The sequence below is a fragment of the Martes martes genome (assembly GCF_963455335.1).
Source record: "Martes martes genome assembly, chromosome: 13".
NCBI lineage: Eukaryota > Metazoa > Chordata > Mammalia > Carnivora > Mustelidae > Martes > Martes martes.
In genome coordinates this window covers 36,818,327-36,839,149 of record NC_137901.1, presented here as the reverse complement: position 1 = coordinate 36,839,149, position 20,823 = coordinate 36,818,327, and the positions used below count along the sequence as shown (strand labels likewise).

The window sequence follows — 20,823 nt, the reverse complement described above, 5'->3', positions numbered from 1 at the left end:
AAGTGGAGGAGGAGGGGCATAAGGAGAGGAAGCCCGTCTAGGAACTTGATCTCAGGTCGCTGGGATCTTGACCTGAGCCAAAGGCAGGCACGTAACTGACTGAGTCACCCAGTTGCCCCTATGTTGTATCCTCTATGAATATTTCATTCCATTTTATTGGTGAAAGGCATTTCATTGTATGGACATATCACCTTTCGTTTACCCATTCACCAGGTGCTGGACATCTGGATTATTTCCACTTTTTGGGTGTTATGAATAATGCTGCTGGTGAATATTTCTGCACAACGTGCCATATGGGCATGTTTTCAGTTTTCTTGGGTACGTACCTAGGAAATGGAATTGTTGGGCCATACGGTACTTTTACATATAACTTTTTAAAAAACTAAAAACTTTTCCGAAGTGACTGCACCATTTCACATTCCCATCTGCCTAGTACGAGGGATCTGATTTCTTTCTCCTTATCAGCACTTGTCCTGGTCAGTCCTTTTTATTACAGCCATTGATGTGGGTGAGAGCATTCTCACTGTGGTTCTGACTTGCCTTTCTCTGTCGACTGTGTTTTGCATCTTCTCGTGCTGTTCTTGACCATCGAAATATTTTCTTTGGTTGAAATATTTTCTTTTGGTTTCTATTGAACTTTTTCCCATTTTAAAATGGATTATTAGTTTTAATGAGTTGTAATCGTTCTTGATGTATTTTAAATACAAGTCCTTATCAGATACATGATTTACAAGTCTTTTCCACCTAGATACAGTACTTTATTTTTTTGTTATAATATTTTTAAGAGATACAAACTTCAAAGTGAAGTTTCCTTGAGGTACTCTTACCAGGCCAACCATGATTCACCTTGTTTCACAATAATTATATGAGTACCTTTAAAAACCAACTTTTATTTTAGAATATTTGGAAAATGTAGATAAGCACAAAACAAGGTCGTTCCAGAGATAATCTTCCGTGACATCTTTTTGCTTACAGCCTTTTGGTTCTTTCTGTGACATATACAGCATTTATTAGAAAATAAAAAATAAAAATGGGGCCACTTAAATAATAGTACCAACATTAGTCTCAATCATTCCGGATCTTGGATGGGAAGCAAGACACAAAGACCTCTGTAAGATTTTAAAATAACAGATTAATTTATTAAAATAACTCTTGGTTATGCCTCATGTTAGTGATAGAGGACGAGGGTTGGGTCTTCAGAGGAAGGTACGGCTGGGTAATGGAATTAGTGCTAGAAAGGAGTGTTCCCCAAGGGGGTACTGTGGAAGGGCCCCTCTCAGAGCACGACGCAGGAGACTCTTCCCCAAACAATCACCATTCCGCAGGGGGCCAGGGCGTTTTTGTCCCCCGAGGCCTGGCTGCCTCTTCCGGCGGTGCCGGTCGGTGGCCTCGCCTCTCACCGCCCACCCTGGTCCTGGACCTCCTGCGTCCCCGTCGCCTGGCGCAGGACTCAGAAGGGCCGCACGGAGGTGCCTCCGGCAGTCCTCCAGCTCCAAGCGCTCTTCCGCCGCTCCCCGGCGGCCGCACCCGCGTCTAGAGCAGCCTTTGCTCGGCCCGGGGTCGATCCAGAACCTCCTTGGCGAGGTGAGGGCACCTTCATTTCCTCCCACCCCATGATCTGCTCGACGTGAAACGGCCCGAGTTTTATTTTACTTGCTGCGGTAGCCTCTTTGTCCGCACCCAGGTTTAGGTGGAGGCCACCAGCCGGAACGGCACAGGTCACGGACGAAGCCTCCCGCCCGGGAACAAGGCCGGCCGCGCGGCCCAGGGCCCCCGCCGCGGCGCCTCGGCTCCGCGCCTCCCCGCAGGTCGGGCAGGCGGGGTGGAGGCGCCGAAACGCCGGAACCACCCCCCGCCCCGGCCCCGAGGGAAGCGCCGTCACCCCGAGGTGGGCTCGCCGCAGGGGCGGGGGACAGCGCATCCGGGTGAGCGCGAGGCGCCCCCGCCTCCCCCGCGCAGCCGCACGGGCCGCCGCCGCTGCCGCCGCCGAGCACGCCACGCGCTGCGAGCCCTGCGCCCGAGCGGCCTGCGCGGGCGGCCTTGCGGCCCCGGCCCGCCGCGTGAGGCGGCCCCGAGTGAGCTGCAGCGGCGGCGACATGCGGGGCGGCCCGGAGTAGCGCGCCGAGCCCGCGAGGCCCGGCGCGGAGGCGGGGGCGGGCGCGGCGGAGGCGGGGCCCGCGCCGGGCCCGCCCGCCCGCCGGGGGAGCCGCCGGCAGTGGCCGAGGAGGCGGCGCGGCGGACGGCGGCCCGAGAGTAGCGCCCGCGCTGCGGCCCGCGGGACCGCGCCGCGACCGCCCGGGCCGGCCCCGAGGAGCGCCCGCCGCCGCCGCCGCCGCCGCGCGCGGAGCGAGGTGAGTGTCTGCCCACGCCCGGGCCGTCCCGGAGCCGGGGCCGCTAGCGCGGGGCCGGGGGAGGAGGAGGAGGAGGAGGCCGGGCCGCGTCCGCGACTCCCGTCCTTTGTGGCCGGCGCTGCCGGGGCCGAGGCCGGGGCCGGGGCCGGGGCCGGGGCGCGGGCGCGCTCGGCGCGGGGTCCGAGTCGGGGACTCCGGGGCTGCCGGACACGCGGCGCCTCTGGCTGGTAACTGCGGCGAGCAGCGAGTTTCCGTCCTAGTTTGTCATTGAGTTAGAACCGTTTTTCTTTAGAAGACGGAAGTTTGTTTTATTGACCAGAAATCCAGCTAAATATGGCTTCTGGGTCCGGCCCGGCTTGTGGTACTTGGAGCGGTGGTGCCGGGCTGACCCTCGCCGGGCCGGCGCGACGGGGGAGGGGAGGACACGCGGGCCGCCCGGGGCGGGGGCTTCCCGGCGCACTGCCCGCGCAGCGGACCGGGCCCTGGTTTAGCAAAGGTCTGTGGATGGGAAGTAGCGGGCTTTAGGTAATGTGGCAGCTCTTCCTGGAAGAATGAATGAATGAAATGTCATTTACTCATACAGTCAACACAATGCCCATTTAAAGATTTGCCAGGAGTCGTGATGATGTGCATTGTCATTGCCTCTCTTACCTGATCACTCTGGCTAAATGAGGGTCCTCCCTCCTCCAAACTTATGACCTTGGCCTCATTTTCAAAGCCACTGAACTAACCAGCCCTTTAACCAAAAGCGCTTGGCATTTTCTGGCAAGCATGGGCAATAGGCAAAGTAGTCTTTGGGGTTGTGAACTGTTCCTGGAGGGCAGAGAATCTTACTTTAATCATACCTTTTGCTCCATACATTAATTTATAATAATTCCTGTCAGGAACCCTAAGAAGGGCTGTGTGTATGGGGGCAGGGGGTCTTGTCCTCATTTCACAGGGGAAGAAGTTGAGGTCTTAAGAAGTTGTAACTTTATGGTCACAAGCTAAGCGGCAGAGCTGGGATTCAAACCTAGGCTTTTAATTCGATACTCTTTACATCCTATCTTTGTCTAGACCTGAATTGTCCATTGTGGTAGCTACTAACCACATATGGCTATTTAAATTAATTAAAGTTAATTTAAAAATCATTTGGGGCGCCTGGGTGGCTCAGTGGATTAAGCCTCTGCCTTCTGCTTAGGTCATTATCTCAGGGTCCTGGGATCCAGCCCCGCTTTGGGCTCCCTGCTCAGCGGGAAGCCTGCCCCCCCCCCCCACTCCCCCGTCTGTCTCTCTGCCTAATTGTGACCTCTCTCTCTCTGTCAGATAAATAAATAATAAAATCTTTAAAGAAAAATCATTTGGCTCCTCAGTTGCACTAGCTGCTTGTCAAGTGTTCAGTAGCCAGATGTGGCTGGTGACTGCTATTGAACAGTGCTTATCAGGACCTTACATCAATTTATTTTATTACAAAAATAAGTATTTATTGAGTGCCATCTATGAAGCAGAGTTTTAAGTCTTGGGTGTACTGTGGTGAACAAGAGAAACAGAATGTCCTTGCCTTTTTGGAGCTTGCTTTTTACATGGCAGTTTGAGTGATGTTTCCATGGTACTTTAGAACCTTAAATTGAAAGTGCGGTCTGTGAACCAGCAGCAGGATCCTTGTCTTCTGGAAGTTTGGAAGAAATGCAAAATCTCAGGTCCCAAACCACATCAACTGAATGAGTACCTGTTAAAGTGATTTATCAGATCATAGCTGATAGCTTACAGATCTGTTTCAGGTGATTTGCTCAGAACACCAGTGATACCCAGGTTTAACAAATGTCATGATGGATTGTTTGGTAGGTCTTTTATCTCATTTATTTACTTGAGACAGAACACGCTTGCGAGCATGAGTGGGGTGAGGGGCAGAGGTAGAAGCAGACTTCCCCCTGAGCAGGGAGCCCAATGTGGGGCTAGATCCCAGGACCCTGGGATCATGACCTGAGCAGAAGACAGACGCTTAACCGACTGAGCCACCCAGGCACGCCTTCCCTTGGTAGGGCTTTTAAGAAGCAGGTTCTAAAACTCTTGGGACCACTCACCATCTGTGTAAATACTTATCAAATCGCCGGCTTCTCCAATAGAATACAAGCTTCATGAGAACAGAGATTGTGTCTTCCTTTTCTAGCCATGTACCCCAAAGATTTCACAGTGTCTGGTAAGCAATAGGCACTCAGTAAATGCTTGCTGGGTGTATGAATGGTCTTGCTAGGAAGTCAGAACTCGTTGTTAAACTCAAGCAATTGCGCTCAAGTTAGTTTTCATGGCCCTAGGTAAGAGCATGGGACCAGAGTCAAAAACAAAGCTTTCTGTAGCTTTTCAACTCCAAGCTCCAATTGCCGTGGCCTGAGTTTTACTCTTGGCTCACTTGCATGTGCCCTATTTCTCTTTTTTTAATAATATAATACTACATATTTAAATCTTAATCACTTGTTAATCCTGTATATAGGCATGTATCTCTATATACATATGTATGTAAATACATTTTTTAAACCAAATTCCAGACTTTATTTGGATTTCACCAGTTTTTCCATTAATACTCTTTATGTTCCAGAATCCAGTCCAAGGTACCACATTGCGTTTAGTAGTTATGTCTCCTTAGTCTTTGGTCTGTGGCAGTTTCTTGTTTTTCATAACTTTGGTTGTGTTGAGGAGTACTGTCCTGGTTCTCTGATGGACAGCTTTCTGTAGACCAGATAGGGTCATCCAGTTCTGGGAAAAGTCTCTTGTATTCAGGAAAATAAGGCTATGAAAGGAATAACTCTTTTTGCTCTTGTTTGTTTATGTAATATATATATATATATCTATTATGCTTATGTAACAACATACAACTTCAGTACTTCTTTTAAGTAACAGATTTCTTGAGATTCAGAAGAGTATTATAGCATTGCAGTTGTGACCCACTATTTTAAAATACACTGAGTTTTTATTTTTGTGATGGGATAAGAGCTGGGCTGAGGTGGAGGAACAAGGGAAAAGGAGATTGCCTGAAAGAGACAGTAGGTTAAAGGAGGGACCAAAGCAAATGGAGTGACAGATAATGGAGGAAGTTCTCACAGAAGAGAACCAGGAATGAATACTTACTGTTTGCCCACTTATTCAGTTAATATTTATTGAACGCTTTTTGTGTGCCAGTCTCAGTACTAGTCAAGATATCCGAAAGTGGGGCAGCATTAAGCAAATAAACATGTAGATAAGTATATAATAATTACCACTTGTGATGAGTACTGTAAAGAAAAAGTAAAGGATGTTGGAGAGAATGTGGGTGGGGGAACTGCTGCTTTTGGTTGGCTGGGTTGGTGAGGAAGACTTCTTTGAGTAAATGACATTTGAACTCCTCTCTGTAACTTTTGGGGACCTTCCATACTTAATCCACATTGTTTGTTCCATAGTTCCCTTATTTCACAACACGCACACGCACACGTGCCTCGTTCTCCAGGAACTATGCTTATTTCAGCTTTGTGTCTTTATGTATGATTTCTTCCCAAGGTGCCCCTCTTTCTTCTGCTTGTTGAAGTACTACCTCTTGTTCAATGATTTGCTCAAATTCCATCTCCTTTATTAAGTCTTCCACTGTTGATTTATGCCTCTCTTTGTCATTCTGCTTAAGTGAATGTGGTGTTTGAGGGTAGGGATAATATTTTACATTTATATCTGTGTGTCTTCACTTAGTCCCGCACAAAGCCAAGATTAATAAAGGGTTGTTAAGAGGCTAGATCCATTCTCAAGTGTTAATATTTGGGTGATAAACCTTAGAGCAGTGAGTGAAGGTCCAGTTTTTTTTTTTTTTTTTTTAAATTTAAAATTTTTATTTATTTATTTGTCAGAGAGGGAGAAAGAACACAACCAGGGGAGCTGCAGGCAGGGGGAGAAGCAGGTTCCCCGCTGAGTAGGGAACCCAATGAGGGACTTGATCCCAGGACCCTGGGATCATGACCTGAGCTGAAGGCAGGTTCTTAACCAACTGAGCCACCCTGGCATCCCCAATTTTTTTAAATTAAACTTTTTGTGCCATAATCGTAGATCCACATGCAGTTAAAAAAATTCAGAAAGATCTGATTTACCCTTTACCAGTTGCTCCCAGTGGTATCATTTTGTAAAACTATAGTACAATATCAGCCCCATGACAGTATCACTGATTGAGTCAAGATACAGAACATTTCTGCATGTTGTTCTGTAGGCACACCTGCTTGCTTCCTACTGCTACCTGCTCCTTAAGCCCTGACAATCACTCATCTGTTCTCCATTTCTGTGATTATGTCATTTCAAAAATGTTTTGTAAATGGAATCATACAGTAAGTACCTTTTGGAATTCGCTTTTTATCACTCAGCATAATTGTCTAGGGTTTCATCCCAGTTGTTGTGTGTATTGATAGTTGATTCTTCTGTCTTGCTGAATAGTACTTCACAGTATGGATGTACTCTTATGGTTCTTTCAACCATTTATCTTTTGAAGGACATCTGGTTGTTTCTGGTTTTTGCTGTTATGGCACCCTTTCTTGAAAAGGCAACATCCTTCCTCCGTTGAATTAGTTGTATCTTTGTAAAAAATCAGTTGGGTGTATTTGTGAGTCTATTCCTGGGTTCTCTCTTCTGTTCCATTGATCTGTGTGTCCCTCCACCACTATCACACAGTCTTGGTTATGGTGCTGTATAATAAGTTGTAAGTTGGTGTAGACTGATTTCCTCCCACATCTTTTTCAGAATTGTTTTAACTACTTTTGTTTCTTTGCCTATCCATATAATTTGTAGAGTTATCTTGTCTGTATTTCCAAAAAGTCTTGCTGGGATTTTGATAGGAATTGTAGTAGACCAGTTTATCATCTGGGAAGGATTGCCATTTTACTATATTGTGTCTTCCAATCTATAAACATGGTATGTCTTTCCATTTGAATCTTCATAGCATTGTGTAGTTTTATCATACAAGTCTGCTTTATTTAATTTTTTTGGATTTGTTATGTTAGGCTTACATTTTTATTTCAAACAGTTGAAAATGATACTGTATTTTAAATTTTGGTGTCCATGGGTTGATAGCTAATACAGAGAAACATTAACTTTCTCAGGTCAATCTTGGATTCTGCAATCTTGCTGAACCCATTGATTCTAGGAGTTTTTCTGTAGATTCCTTGTGATTTTCTAAATAGGTAACTATGTCATGTGTACATAGTGGCAGTTTTTATTTCTTTTCAGTATGCCTTTGATTTCCTCTTCTTGCATTCTTGCACTGCCTAAAACTTCCAGTACTATGTTGAATAAGGATAGTGAAGAGGACATCTTTGCTTTGTTCCTGATCTTAGGGGAGAGTATTTAGTTTTTCACCATGTTTTGGGCCGGTCTCAGCTTATCTGTAGTGGTAATATTGGCTAGAAATGCCTGGGACCACTCATTTGGTGAGCCCCCGCAGACATTTCCCCTTTGGGAACCAGAGCTCTGGCTGGACCGGCCCTTGTCGTTCTCTTGATTGCAAGACACACCTCAGCAACAACCATTGGTGAATGGTGGAAAAGATAAGATTTATTACACATAGGTCCGGTGGTACGCCACAAGCCTGGGGCCACACAGTGAGGTTGCAGATAGAGCATGCAGACCTGGGTTCTGCTTTTAATGGGGTAGAGGGTGAGGTGTCTAGGGTTTTGCAGGTTTACTCTTGATTGGTGAATTTAAAACATAGGAGTGAAAATTAGGGATGGGAAGGGAAAGAAAGCTGCCAAATGGTTAGTTTTGTAAGTCGGATAGCACTTTCTAAAAAAGGGCTGATGGGGACTTCATGGGTGGGGCAGCCTGGCTCTTTATCTAATTGTGTAGTGGGCATTGTGTTTATTCAAGATGCATGTCTTTCAGGTGTGTGCCTGGACAATCAAAAGCTTAATGTCAAGCATTTATACTATTGAAAAAGCTAATTATCAGGCACCTACACTACACACTATTAAGTGTAGTGTTAACTGTAGGTTTTTCGGTAGATATGGTATCTAGAGTTGAGGAAGTTGCCCACTATTCCTGTCTTTGAGAGTTTTTATCATGAGTGGGTGTTGGATTTTTGCCAAGTGCTTTTTGTGCATTGATACAGTATATGATTTTCCTTCTTAAGCATAGGAATGCAGTGGATTATTTTGATTGATTTTTGAGTTGAACCAACATTGCATCCCTGGAATAAACCCCACTTGGTCATGGTTTATAATTCTTTTTTTTTTTAATTTTTTACATTTTTAAAAAAGATTTTTATTTATTTGACAGACAGAGATCACAGGTAGGCAGAGAGGCAGGCAGAGAGAGAGGAAGGGAAGCAGCCTTCCCTGCTGAGCAGAGAGCCCAATTCGGGGCTCTATCCCAGAACCCACTGAGCCACCCAGGCGCCCCAAGGTCATGGTGTATAATTCTATATATTGCTGAATTCTTTTTACTAATATTTTGTTAAGGATTTTTTGCATTTAAATTCATGAGGGCATTTAGCACTATACATTTCCATCTCCACATTGTTTCAGCTGAATTTGTCCCACAAATAGTGATACATTATTATTTTTTTAAATTTGATTCCTTTTTTTTTTTTTTTTTTTTTTAAATTTCTCTTGAGATTTCTTTCACCCGTGGTTATTTAGAAGTGTGTTGTTTAGGGGCGCCTGGGTGGCTCAGAGGGTTAAAGCCTCTGCATTCAGCTCAGGTCATGAGCCCAGGGTTCTGGGATCAAGCCCCGCATCCCATCGGGCTCTCTGCTCAGCAGGGAGCCTGCTTCCTCCTTTCTCTCTGCCTACTTGTGATCTCTGTCTGTCAGATAAATAAATAAAATCTTAAAAAAAAAAAAGTGTGTTGTTTAGTTTCCAGGTGTTTGGAGATATATTATCTTTCTGTTGATTTCTAGTTTAATGCCATTATTGGAGAACACACTGAGTGATGTTGTGATTTCAGTTTTAAATTTGTCGAGGCTCATTTTATGACTCAAAATATGGTCTGCCTTGCTGTATGTTCTGTGGCTCTTTGAATAAAGTATGTTTTCTACTATTCTTGAGTGGATTGTTCAGTTGGAACCTGTTGGTTGTGTTGTTGACTTCTATACCCTTGTTAGTTTTCTGGCTGGTTAGTCTGTCAGCTTTTGGGAGAAGGGTGTTGAATCCTCTAACTGTATTTGTACATTTTTAGTTTTACATATTTTGCACCTCTCTGGTACATACATATCTAGGGTTGCTTTGTTTTCTTGGTGGATTGACCCTTTCTATCATTACATAATGTTCTTGTTTGTCTCTAGTGATTTTCTTTGCTCTGAATGCTATTTTATCTGATAATAATACTACCACTACTTTTATTTTTGATTGTTTTTCTCTGTTTGCGATATATATCTTTTTCTATCCTTTTACTTTTAGCCCACATGTTTGGTTATATTTGAAGTGAGTTTTTTGTAGACAACATACTGTTTGGTCATGTCTTTTTAAAAATTTTTAAAGATTTTTTTATTAGAGCGTGTGTGTGCAAACACGCATGAGCAGAGGGAGGGGCAGAGGGAAAGGGAGAAGCAGACTCCTTACAAAACAGGGAGCCCAACTAGGGACTCCATTCCTGGACCCTGGAGTCATGACCTGAGCCGAAGGCAGACCCTCGATTGAGCCATCCAGGTGCCCAGGTCATGTCTTTTAATCCATTCTGCCAATTTCTGTCTTTTCATTGACACTTTAGGCCATTTATATTTAATGTGATTATTTTTCTGTTAGGACTTAAGTCAGCCATTTTTTTTGTTTTTTGTTTGTGCCTTCCGGTTTTTTGTTTTTCTAGTTATTTTTTTCCTTGGCTTACTGTGGATTGCTTGAACATTTTTTTAAAAATCCGTTTTGAATAGTTTTTGAGCATATTTTTTGGTATTTTTTTAGTTTAAAAAAATTTAAGGGTTTTTGATAGTTTATCATATACATACACAACTTACTGTGTACTGGTGTCATCAATTTACCTGCTTAAGTGAAGTATAGGAACCTTACTTCCTGTTACATCCCTTTACCCTCCCCAATTTTATTTTATTTTATTTCATTTTATTTTTTACCCTCCCCAATTTTAATAAAATTGTAAATATTTCTTCTACATACAATTAGAAGTACATTAGACAGTGTTACAGATTTTGCTTCTACAGTCAAACATAAATAAGAAAACTCAAGGGGAGGAGGAAAGTCTGTTTACCTTTATTTTTGCTTACTGGGTTTTCTCTTAATTTCTTAAGATTCATTATTTTGTCATTTCTTTTCATTTTAAAAAGTTTGTTTGGCCATTCTTTAGGGTAAGTCTGCCAGTGACAAATTCTTAGTTTTTCTTCGTTTGAGAATATCTTGATTTCTTCTTCATTCCTGAATACTTTCTCTGGCCATAGCATTCTGTCTTGTTTTTTCTTTCAGCACTTGAAAAATATGTTACCACTTCTTCTGGCCTCTGTAGTTTCTGATGTGAAATTTATTGTCATTCACTTATCCATCTGAGGTTAGGGGGTCACTGTTGTCAGGATTTTTTTTTTTTTTTTTTTTTTTTACTTTAGTTTTCAGAAGTTTAATTATGACCCATCTTGGTGTGGATCTCTTTCAGTTTATCCTTTTGGGGTTCACTCAGTTTCCTGAATCTGTAGGTTTATGTCTTTTTCCAGATGTTGGAAAATTTTCACCATTATTTGAGTACATTTTCAGCCCAGCCCTCTCTCTTTCTCCTCTCTTTTCAAGACTGATGACTTGAATGGTAAATTTTTATTATGGTCCCACAGGTCTGTTTATTTTTCTTTGTTTTCTCTGTTCAGATTAATTTCTGTTTCTCTATCTTCTAGTTTAATTTCTCTGTTCTTCCATTCTGCTTTTGAGCCCATCCCCTTATCTTCTGTTTCTTTTCTAAGGTTATTTATTTTTAATTTGTTTCAAACATGTTTGAAATTGTCAAAGCATTTCTGCCATAGCTGCGTTATAATCATTGGCAGATTTTTCCGACAAATCTGTGATTATGGTTTTGGTGTCCACGGTTGTCTTTTTTTTTTTTTTTTTTTTTTTTTTTTTTAAAGATTTTATTTATTTATTTGTCAGAGAGAGTGAACGCAGGCAGACAGAGAGGCAGGCAGAGGCAGAGGGAGAAGCAGGCTCCCTGATGAGCAAGGAGCCCGATGTGGGACTCGATCCCAGGACGCTGGGATCATGACCTGAGCCGAAGGCAGCCGCTTAACCAACTGAGCCACCCAGGCGTCCCCACGGTTGTCTTTTTCATTGAATTTGAGTTTATCCTGTTTTGGTGTGATGGGTGGTTTTTCTTTTTTTTTTTTTTTAATTAAAACCTGGACATTTTGATAGTGCACGAAATTTTGGATTTTAGTTAAGCCTCTGTTTTAGCTGGCTTTTTTTAGACACCACTCCAGTAGGGGAAAGAGACAACCTGTGGTACTCCACTGTTATTGCTTAGAAGAATTAGGTTTGCAGGCTCCCCACTTGGCCTTTCTTCACCCAGAAGTGGAGTGTTTTGTTTGCCAGGTGAGGATAGAGATCCAGGATTTCTGGGGTGATGGTGTGGAAAGGTGCCTTGATCCCAGCTGACATGGATGAAAGCCTGGGCTCCCTATTCGGCCATCACAGCATCACCCTAATGTTATAGCTTGGTGAGAATACGGAAGGCTAAGCTACCCACCTGGCCTAGGTGGGATCACGGTTTTTTTCTGTGGTGTTTGTCTGAAGTAGAGTGGTTTTTTTTTGTTTTTTTTTTTTGTTTTTTTTCTGTAAGAGTTTCCTGTCTTGCTAGGATGTCCCATTTCTAGTCCTTTGGTTGGAAGGAGCAGGGTTTTGTTGGGGCTTTTTTTGTCTGCGCCTGTTGGCATTTCCAGGTTGCCAGCTTATTCCGGTCCAAAGTCTGGGATATATGAGGCAAAAATAAAACCCAGGAAACTCACCGTTGTGTTGTTCCTCAGGTCCTGAGGTTCCCTAGCCAGCCTACCTTCTTCTCTGCACGCTTAATAGTCTTATGTTTGTTTTATATGTAATACTCAGAATTTTTAGTCATACTTAATGGGAGGAATAGGGAAAAGTACATCTACTTCATCTTCCCAGAAGCAAACATCCCGAAAGGATCAGTTTTTAACATTTCCCCTTGGTCATGGGCTGATTCTTTTCCAACGTGTAAAAAATAATTTATATGATAAGTGAAATAAAAAACTTCTGATATGTAACTACCAAATTTTTTAAATCATTAGATTTTGTAGATGTAGAATTTCTGTCAGATTGCTGTGAGTTTATAAATGCTTTCTGTCAGTCTCTGCACATCCCTTTTCATGAGTCACAAGCGATTTGCTCTCCAGGGACTACACTTAGACTAGCACTGCCTTGGGTATACTACTTGATTCTTTCCGAAGTTATAAATCAGTGATTAGCAGTTCAGCTTAGTTCTGCTCTGCTGTTTTCCTTGTATTTTTGTAGGTATGTTCTCAGTGTGAAACGTTTTTAGTCCTTAAGGAGAAGGAATGCTTGGGATTGTTCAGGGTAGCTATAGTAATGGTGTTGAGTGTTGAGAGTGCATCTATGGTTTTATGGGACCCATTTCTCCTTTAATTTTTAGAATTCCTCAAATTTGTTATAAAATAAGTTCTTGTAAATGCCTGTAAGAATCTTTTGCAGTCGTTGCAATTTATGACTTCTGAGGTTACACAGAGAACATATGATTGTTTTCGGTTCTGTAAAGATGTCTAAGTATAGGCTTCAGTATGTTTTTGTTGTTGTTGACAACCTCAGCTGCAGGACAGACACTAAGGGATATGAGGCAAAGCCTTCTGGGGAACCATGAGGTGATTTAAAGACCGTTTCTCAGGGTAGGATGATTTTCAGTATATTTTTGTGTCTTTGGTAGTTATGAGTTCCTTCTCATTAAAAAAAAGTTTATTTAAAATATCAGTTCAGTTATTAAAAGGAACAGAATTTGTATTCCATTGGGAGACCCACATGTACAGTTACTGACTTGTTCTTTGAAAACTATACATTGCGTTTTATAATTTATTGTTTTCCTTAGTTAAAATTTCTGGCAATGTCGTAACTCTCATTTTTCTATCCCTAGGAATAATTGGGTTGTTTGTACAAACTTTACTGTTATCCCCAAGTTCCTGTGCATTGCAGGGATTTCAGGGGCAGCACTGTTGTGGTGAGGGCTGGCTGCTTCAGAGAGTGAAGTCCATCTATGTTCTCATAATGAGATTATAAAACTTAATTTTTATTTTTATTATTTTTAAAAATATTTATTTATTTATTTGAGTGAGTGCGGGGAGGGGCAGAAGGGGAGGGAGACAGACAAGCAGACTCTACTGAGCACAGCCCAATGCCCCTGAGATCATGACCTGAGCCAAAACCAAGAATCAGATGCTTAACCGACTGAGCCACCCAGGTGCTTCACAAAACTTAATTATTTTAGGTGTTTTTGTGCAAAGAGAGCACTATCTATTAAAATTAAACTGTTGTAGGGATAATAGTCATGAGGGTTTCAACTTTTACTCAAATTAGGGACATAAGAGAACTAAAACACCTTTGCCACTGCCCATGGAAAATGGGGTTGGGATAGTCTTTGATCTGAAACTTGGGAGGAGATTGAGAAAGTAGAGGGAAGAAGAGGATAACTAATTGTAGGCTAACAGTCTTTGAACAGGGCTGGAAATCCTTTGATGAGCAACCTCTGGGGAATTTTAGTGCATGAACTATAAGGATGCCCCTGGAGAGAAAGGAGCTTTGTGGTGGAAGCTTTTGACTGGAAATGCCCTTGAGGAGGGAGGGTGTTATACTGGTAACTTAAGCTGGTGCTTATCAACTGGTGGTGTGTGCTCTTGCCTCAGAAGGGAAAGTTTGAGGAACATTAGGGGAAGAGTGATTTGGTTCAGAAAGACTGGGATGTAGGCTATTGCTAATTGGAGATGGGGCACTGAAACACAATGTGTATTGCACTGACCTGTGCCAAGTGCTATTCTAAGACTTCTGCTTATATTAGTCTCTTAATTCTTTATAACAACCCTTGGAGGTAAATACTTTTATCATTATCCCCATTATACGAATGTAGTAACTGTAGCACAGAGATTAAGTGGCGTATCTGGGCTCTGCATCTGTCCTGGTTCCTGTGAGCTTAGCATGGCAGTTTGGGTCCAGAGCTTTTGGTCATAACCACCAGACTACTACCTTGTTAGAATAGGGTGGACAAGATTGATAGGGGTTTTGAATACCAAGCAGAAGAGTGTGGATATTATTTGAAAGGCAGCCACTGAAGGATTTTGATGGGAGTATTGGTCGACATCAGAATTAAGCTTTAATGTACACATTTTAAAAGATTAGCGGAAGGAAATGAGGTTAATGCAATACGTCAGTTGTGTAGGTTAAGAAAATACAGGTGCGTTTTTAGAGATGGGAGCACTGTTGTTGTCAATGGGTTAAGGAAAGAGAGAAGTCAGTCACTCCACCTGTAAGAGGATGCCACCATTACCAGCAACGGAAAAATAAACAGTTTGTTTGAGGATGGTTAATGAGTGTGTCTTGAGGCATGTCCAGTTGCAGGCATCAGAAAGGGACTCCAGAAAGGTGGAGTTACCCTGCAGGCATCATAGTTGCAGAACTTGATCTTGGGAGAAGAGGTAATGTCTGGAGGCACAGGTGAGCCATGATCAGCTTTGGGGTGGTGAAAACAGAGAGTGGTAGAGAGGACTAAGAAATGAACCTCAGGGAATGCTTACAGTTAGGACTCTAGAGGAGGAAAGAGTCTTTAACCTTCTCATCGAGCAAATATTTATTGAGCGCTACATGCTAGATAACTGTGAATACAAAGTGACTAAAACAGACATGGTTTTGTATCGGCCATACGCTCCAATGGGGTGGACAGAAATAGAAACAAGTAAATAGAGGAAATGACATTTTATTTTATTTTACTTTATTTTATTTTATTGGGAAATGACATTTTAGCTGAGACCTGGAGTTCAAAATATTTTTAATACAGAGAGTGGTAGCAAGGTTAAAAAGAATAGTGTGTGGAGAGACCTTGTAGCAGAAGAGAACTCATTCTGTTTAATGAACTGTGAGATCAATGTAGTTGAAGGGCCACTGGTGCAAGGGAAAGAGGGTGAGTTGAAGGGAGAAAAATGGGCATGAGACAGATGTTGGGGGAGATGATGCAGGACTGTAGTCTCAGTGCTCTTGAAAGGTTTTGAGCAGGAGAGAGCGCTGTTTTGAATTTTAAGCAGACCCCTTTTGCTGCGATGTGGAGAATGGATTTGGGCAAGAGGATAAGATGACTAAAAGACTTGGAAACCAGTTGGGAGAATTGCAGGGGGCTGGGCTAAAATGGTGGCAGTGGAGCAGAGGCCTAGGGCAGCATTAGGGTTTCTTTGAGCAAGCTGCTCTGGCTCTCCCGGGCCTTTCCCTTGGTGCTCCCTTCCCCCCACCCCACTCCTCCCTTTATCATATCATGTATCAGGTTGACACTCAGTTTATCTGGGTCTCTTCTGGACTGAATTCCTTGGGCAGGGTTAGGGAGCTTGTTTTACTGGTCTGTTAAGCACCAGTCCCCACCGCTGAGAAGTGATCAATACGTGTTGAGAAATTCAGTGTGCTTATCTTCAAAGGTGTAAGACTATGGTAAGGTTTCAGAGTGAGTCTTTCTTCTGTTGTTTTTCTCCCAGGGAGAAACTCTGAGACCTGGGTTGGCTGGTGGCAGCGTTACAGGGAAAGCGTGTGCTGACTGGGGCCTGTGTGTCATTCAGAGGTGTTTCTAGGTCTCTAACTGCAGGAAGGTGTGTGTGATTTCCATAGCAGGAGAATTGGAAGTGGGAAAAGTCCAGAAAGCCAAGAGAGACCTTATGAAGAATGGTAGGTACTGATACCAGTTCTGCTGAGCAGGCAGGAATGTGAAAGATTTCTTCCTCTTTCTTGCTCTCTCTGCTCTTTACAGTTTAACAGAGAGGTAGGAACAGAAATCACATCACATGTGATAAGTGGGGACAGTGAGTGTGAACCATTCCTTGAAGGAAGTATTGTGAGGAGGAGAAAAGGGGAGAGTGCAGCTTGAATTGGGGTAGTTGAGGGACATGTTTTTTAGGACTGGAATGAGCAGAGCCTGTTCTTTGTAAGCAGTGGGGGGGTGGCCGATGAGGCAGGGGAAGTAGGATGTGTGAGAGTCAGTTGGCCCAGGGCAGGGGAAGGGTAGTGTGGTGCATGGGAGAGGATAAATACCCATTGAAAGAGGGGGCTGCTAGAATTTTGCCATTTGGGTGTGCTCATTCAGTGGTGGCAGAGGATCCTAGTTTACCAGAGAAGACAGGAATCCTGATTTGTCGAGCAAAGTGCCCCAATTTGTAAATGTTGACAAGTCAGTTTTTAAGAATATTTTTTTTGTGGAGAGGGGAGAGACAAAATGCTCTTCTCTGGGCACAGTTCACTTGAAAGTCACCGCAGGAAAACGGGCTAGTGAAGTTGGTTGGCGAGTGTGAAAGAGGAGAGGGGGAATTGTGCAACAAGGCTTCCAAGGCTGTGTAACAGGGTGCAGGTAAGTGTACAAGTGAGGAACATGATCCTTGGAAAGCAGGAAGGACTCTGAGAGAGGAGCGAAGGGAATGTGAGGTGAAAGTGAGGTCAGGGGACTTTGGTCCCAGGAGGTGAGATGGTAGAGTCAGTGGCCAGGACTACAGCGAGCTGTCTCCAGGGGTGCATACAGGAAGGAGGTGGTGAGGGCAGTGCAGGGGAGGAATTTTCAGAGAGCGTGAGGGCCTCGCCTGGCTACTTAGCATGGCTGTGCAGTTGATTCAGCCAGCATTGTTTCAGAACTTTGTGATGTTAACGTCCTGGATATTGAAGCAGGAAAAGTGGACGGTGGGACTTGTCTAGGGTTAGGGATTGAAAGGCTGAAGATGTCCAAAAGGTGACATTTTGTGTGTGTGTCAAAAAGGGCATAATCACAAAAGTTACATGACTTCTAGGTTGGTAGCTAACTAAGCACATGAAACTAGAAACCTGGTTAGGTGGGACAGGACAGGACTTGGAAGCAGTTGGGGGAGAGCCAGTTTGGCAGGGTAGGGGGGGGGGTCTAAGCAGCACGTGGTCAGGAGATGGCGGTTGAGTGATGGTTTGCTTCTGGCTTTGGTTTTGGCTGAAGTGTCAGTTTACAGTGTTGATAAGCAGCTTGGTGTTGGGCCCTGAGACAGAACACAGCACCAGGATCGAGGCTGCTGAGGACAAAGTGGTAGAAGTCGCCTTGATCGCTGGAACAACAGGATTGAGGGAGGTAGGAGGTGGAGAGGAAGATGGTGGATTCAGTGCCAACATCAGCTCACTGAGGAAGTTGGATGGTCCCTTGAAGATCAGTCTCCTAATATAAGGGTACATCTTTTTTGGGGGGCAGAGGTGCTAAATTATGTAGCAGATTTGACTAATCTACAATTCAGATTTAACTATCACAATATGCTCTTGTGTAATATATGAAATATCCTATGTGAAATACTCTTCTGTGTAATAAAAAGTAATAAAATGATATATAAAAAGATTTGGATTGAGCCGTTTTGATTAGGACTGGCAAGGTGGAGCCTACCAGGGATTCACGTTACCTAATACCCACAGGTGTGCTCTATTGCTGGTCCTGATCTGTTCTCATTTACCAGCAACTCCCAGACTTGTGAGAAGTGGGATTGACTAACATGGTCCTGCCATCACTTGGGAACCTTAAAGTACTTGCAGTATCGCTTTCTGAGTGGTCAGAGGCTTGAAAAAGGTCTTCAAATTTCTCTTAAACTTTCAGCAGTGCAAGATTACCAGTTTGTTCAATAACCTGCCCTTAAATCAGTGATAACAAGTTGCTGGCTGTATACTCGCCACCATCCAAACAAAAACTAAACTTTAAAAAAAAAAAAAAATGAGTTTAGGGATGCTTTCTTTTCCTCCTCTAATGTCCATATATTTCTGTATAAAAATGCTACTGAGAAACTAAGAAGAATAAGGTAAAAATTTTCTTTGCATTATTAAATCTAACTGGAATTTTTCTTAATAGAAAAACAGTAACATGTTCATGTGGTAAAAGATCCTGACCATACCAAAAGGTATACAGTGAAAAGTAATTCTTCCATCTTGGGGGTTTTTGTGTTTTTTGTTTGTTTGTTTGTTTTTGTTTTTTATTTGAACATTGTAAATGGAAGACACCTATATTTCTGGGCCAGATGAGAGTTGACTCAAATTTTTTTTTGTGAATTAGAATATTATGAAGGGATATGAAAATTAAGACAGAGGGGAAATAAACCCACCAATTGGATGTGATTTGCTAGTGGCATTTTTTAAAAAAGTTAAATTTGGGATGCATTTTGAGAAATGGTAGAAAGTAGGGAATGTGTATTTTAGAAAGGGAAGATGTTGTAGAGACTAGGGAAATGGGGGGAATTTGAGGAGAACTTAGGTAGGACACTGAGTGCTGGATGTAGAGGTTAGGGTAGATTATGTCAGAGTGGAAAGAAGTACAGAGTCACTTAACATGAGTTTATCTGAGTCCTGAACTGGGCTAAACTCCTTTTTCTTCAGTGATGCAACATGGAAGCTAAAAACAGCTTGATTCAGATTGGGGAAAAGGTGGAAATAGTAGTTAAGTCAAAGCAGACTGGGATTTAGTGATTTAGACTTGGATAGTAAAAATAGAATTTTTGGAAAATGTTGACTTTAAACCTGAACCAGACCCGCTGGATAACTTTTATACTGTTCTGTTACCTCTGAATAGTTTCTGCTCTTACTTGCTATTGAGCTGTAACAGAGTTTACCTTCTATAGGCCAAAGTGTGCTGATCTAGGGAAAAGAATTTCCACCAGAGAGAGTGAGAGGCGGAAGGCCTCACCCTTCGTGTTCTTGTATAGATGTCACCAGTGTACCTGAGGTTATGCTTTTTGTCATGTAAGTCTTTGAAAGAGGTCTCATAAAACTCCTTGCCTTGTCACTTCACTAGATAGAAAGTGTCACTGGGCAAGTAGTTGGGCTCTCTCCTTCCCATGTAACTGAACCTCTCCGGTGATGGGTTGACCAGATCTCTGGGGCAGTCCTTCCTATCCCTGCACTGGAAAAAACTGCCACATTGCTTCATAACTTAGCCTTCTGGCCTCTCCCTGTACTTCCAGAAAACACTTTTCTAAGACTTCCTTTTTTATCCTTACAGAGTCCCAGTTCTACTCTTCTTGAGTCTCAGCACAGTACCTTTGTGCTGTATTCCAGTGACCAATCTTAGTTGGCCTCTTTAGCTGCAAGCAGTAGAATTCAGCTCTACCTAACTTAAGCAAGAGGTAAATTATTGGAAAGGAATTAGAAACTGAACTGACAGGACTACTAGAGAACCCAGATTGGGGGCCTGGGAAACAAAATTACAGGAATGATCTCCCCTGGGATGTCACCACTGGGATGATGAACTCCACTTGTTTCTTTTATCTTTGCAAATAACTTGCTCAAGATTTCAGACCCCATGGGCACCTGGGTGGCTCAGTGGGTTAAGCCTCTGCCTTCGGCTCAGGTCATGATCTCAGGGTCCTGGGATCAAGTCCCGCATCGGGCTCTCTGCTCAGCGAGGAGCCGGCTTCCTCCTCTCTCTTTCTCTGCCTGCCTCTCTGCCTACTTGTGATCTATCTCTCTGTCAAATTAAAAAAAAAAAAAAAAAAGATTTCAGACCCCTGGAGAGCACATCTGATTGGCTGAGCCTAGGTCTTGCTCAGTGGTGAAGGGAAGGATTTAGTTGTAGGAACTGCCTGGAGTCCCCTGGAGTCCCCGTGGTCTCCATAGTGGGAACGTAGACGGATGGGTTTGCATGTCAGCAAGACTTTACAAGACCAGGGAGATGTAATTCTTCAAAAGGAAATTAGGAAGGGGAAGCAGATGGATGCTGGACATCTAAAAAGAAATCTCTTCTACAGGCCCAATTTGGCATTTAAAAAAAAAATTATGATTTTTTTTTCACGTCATAGTAGTTTACTTGTATGAGACAAATAATAGCAGGAATATATTTAGTACTATGCTGGATACGATTTATACTCTGCCTGATCCCAGCCCTTTACATACTGCCCTTTTAATAGTCACGATAATCTTGTGATGTGGGTAATCACCTGTGTGAACTTGATACAGGTGTCAGAGCCAGCTGCAAACCCAGGTAGTCTGGTGCTGCATTGCCTCTATGCTAATTAAAAAATTACCATGAATTAGTTAATACTTTTTTTTTTAAGATTTTATTCATTTGAGAGAGAGAATAAGTGGGACAGGAGAGGCAGAGGGAGAGGGAGAAGTGGGCTCCCTCTTCAGCAGGGAGCCTATGTGGGGCTCTATCTCAGGACCCTGAGATCATGACCTGAGTCCAAGGCAGATGCTTAACCCACTGAGCCACTCGGGAGCCCTGAATTAGTTAATACTTTTAATTGGATTTGGATTTTATTTATTCTAGCGTACCTGTACATACTTTTAAACAGTTTGAAAACATGTTTCTCTGTTTAATG

The 20,823-nt window shown here is 43.1% G+C and overlaps 1 protein-coding gene across 1 annotated transcript in view; it reads left to right on the top strand.

Annotated features, from left to right (window-relative positions):
- The first annotated feature begins 2,246 nt into the window (after positions 1-2,246).
- Positions 2,247-20,823, top strand: part of GALNT1 (polypeptide N-acetylgalactosaminyltransferase 1) — a 123,381-nt gene continuing 104,804 nt past the window's right edge. The window contains exon 1 of the mRNA XM_080822239.1: positions 2,247-2,351. The gene's annotated coding sequence lies outside the window, so the exon portion shown is untranslated. The remainder of the gene's footprint in view (positions 2,352-20,823) is intronic.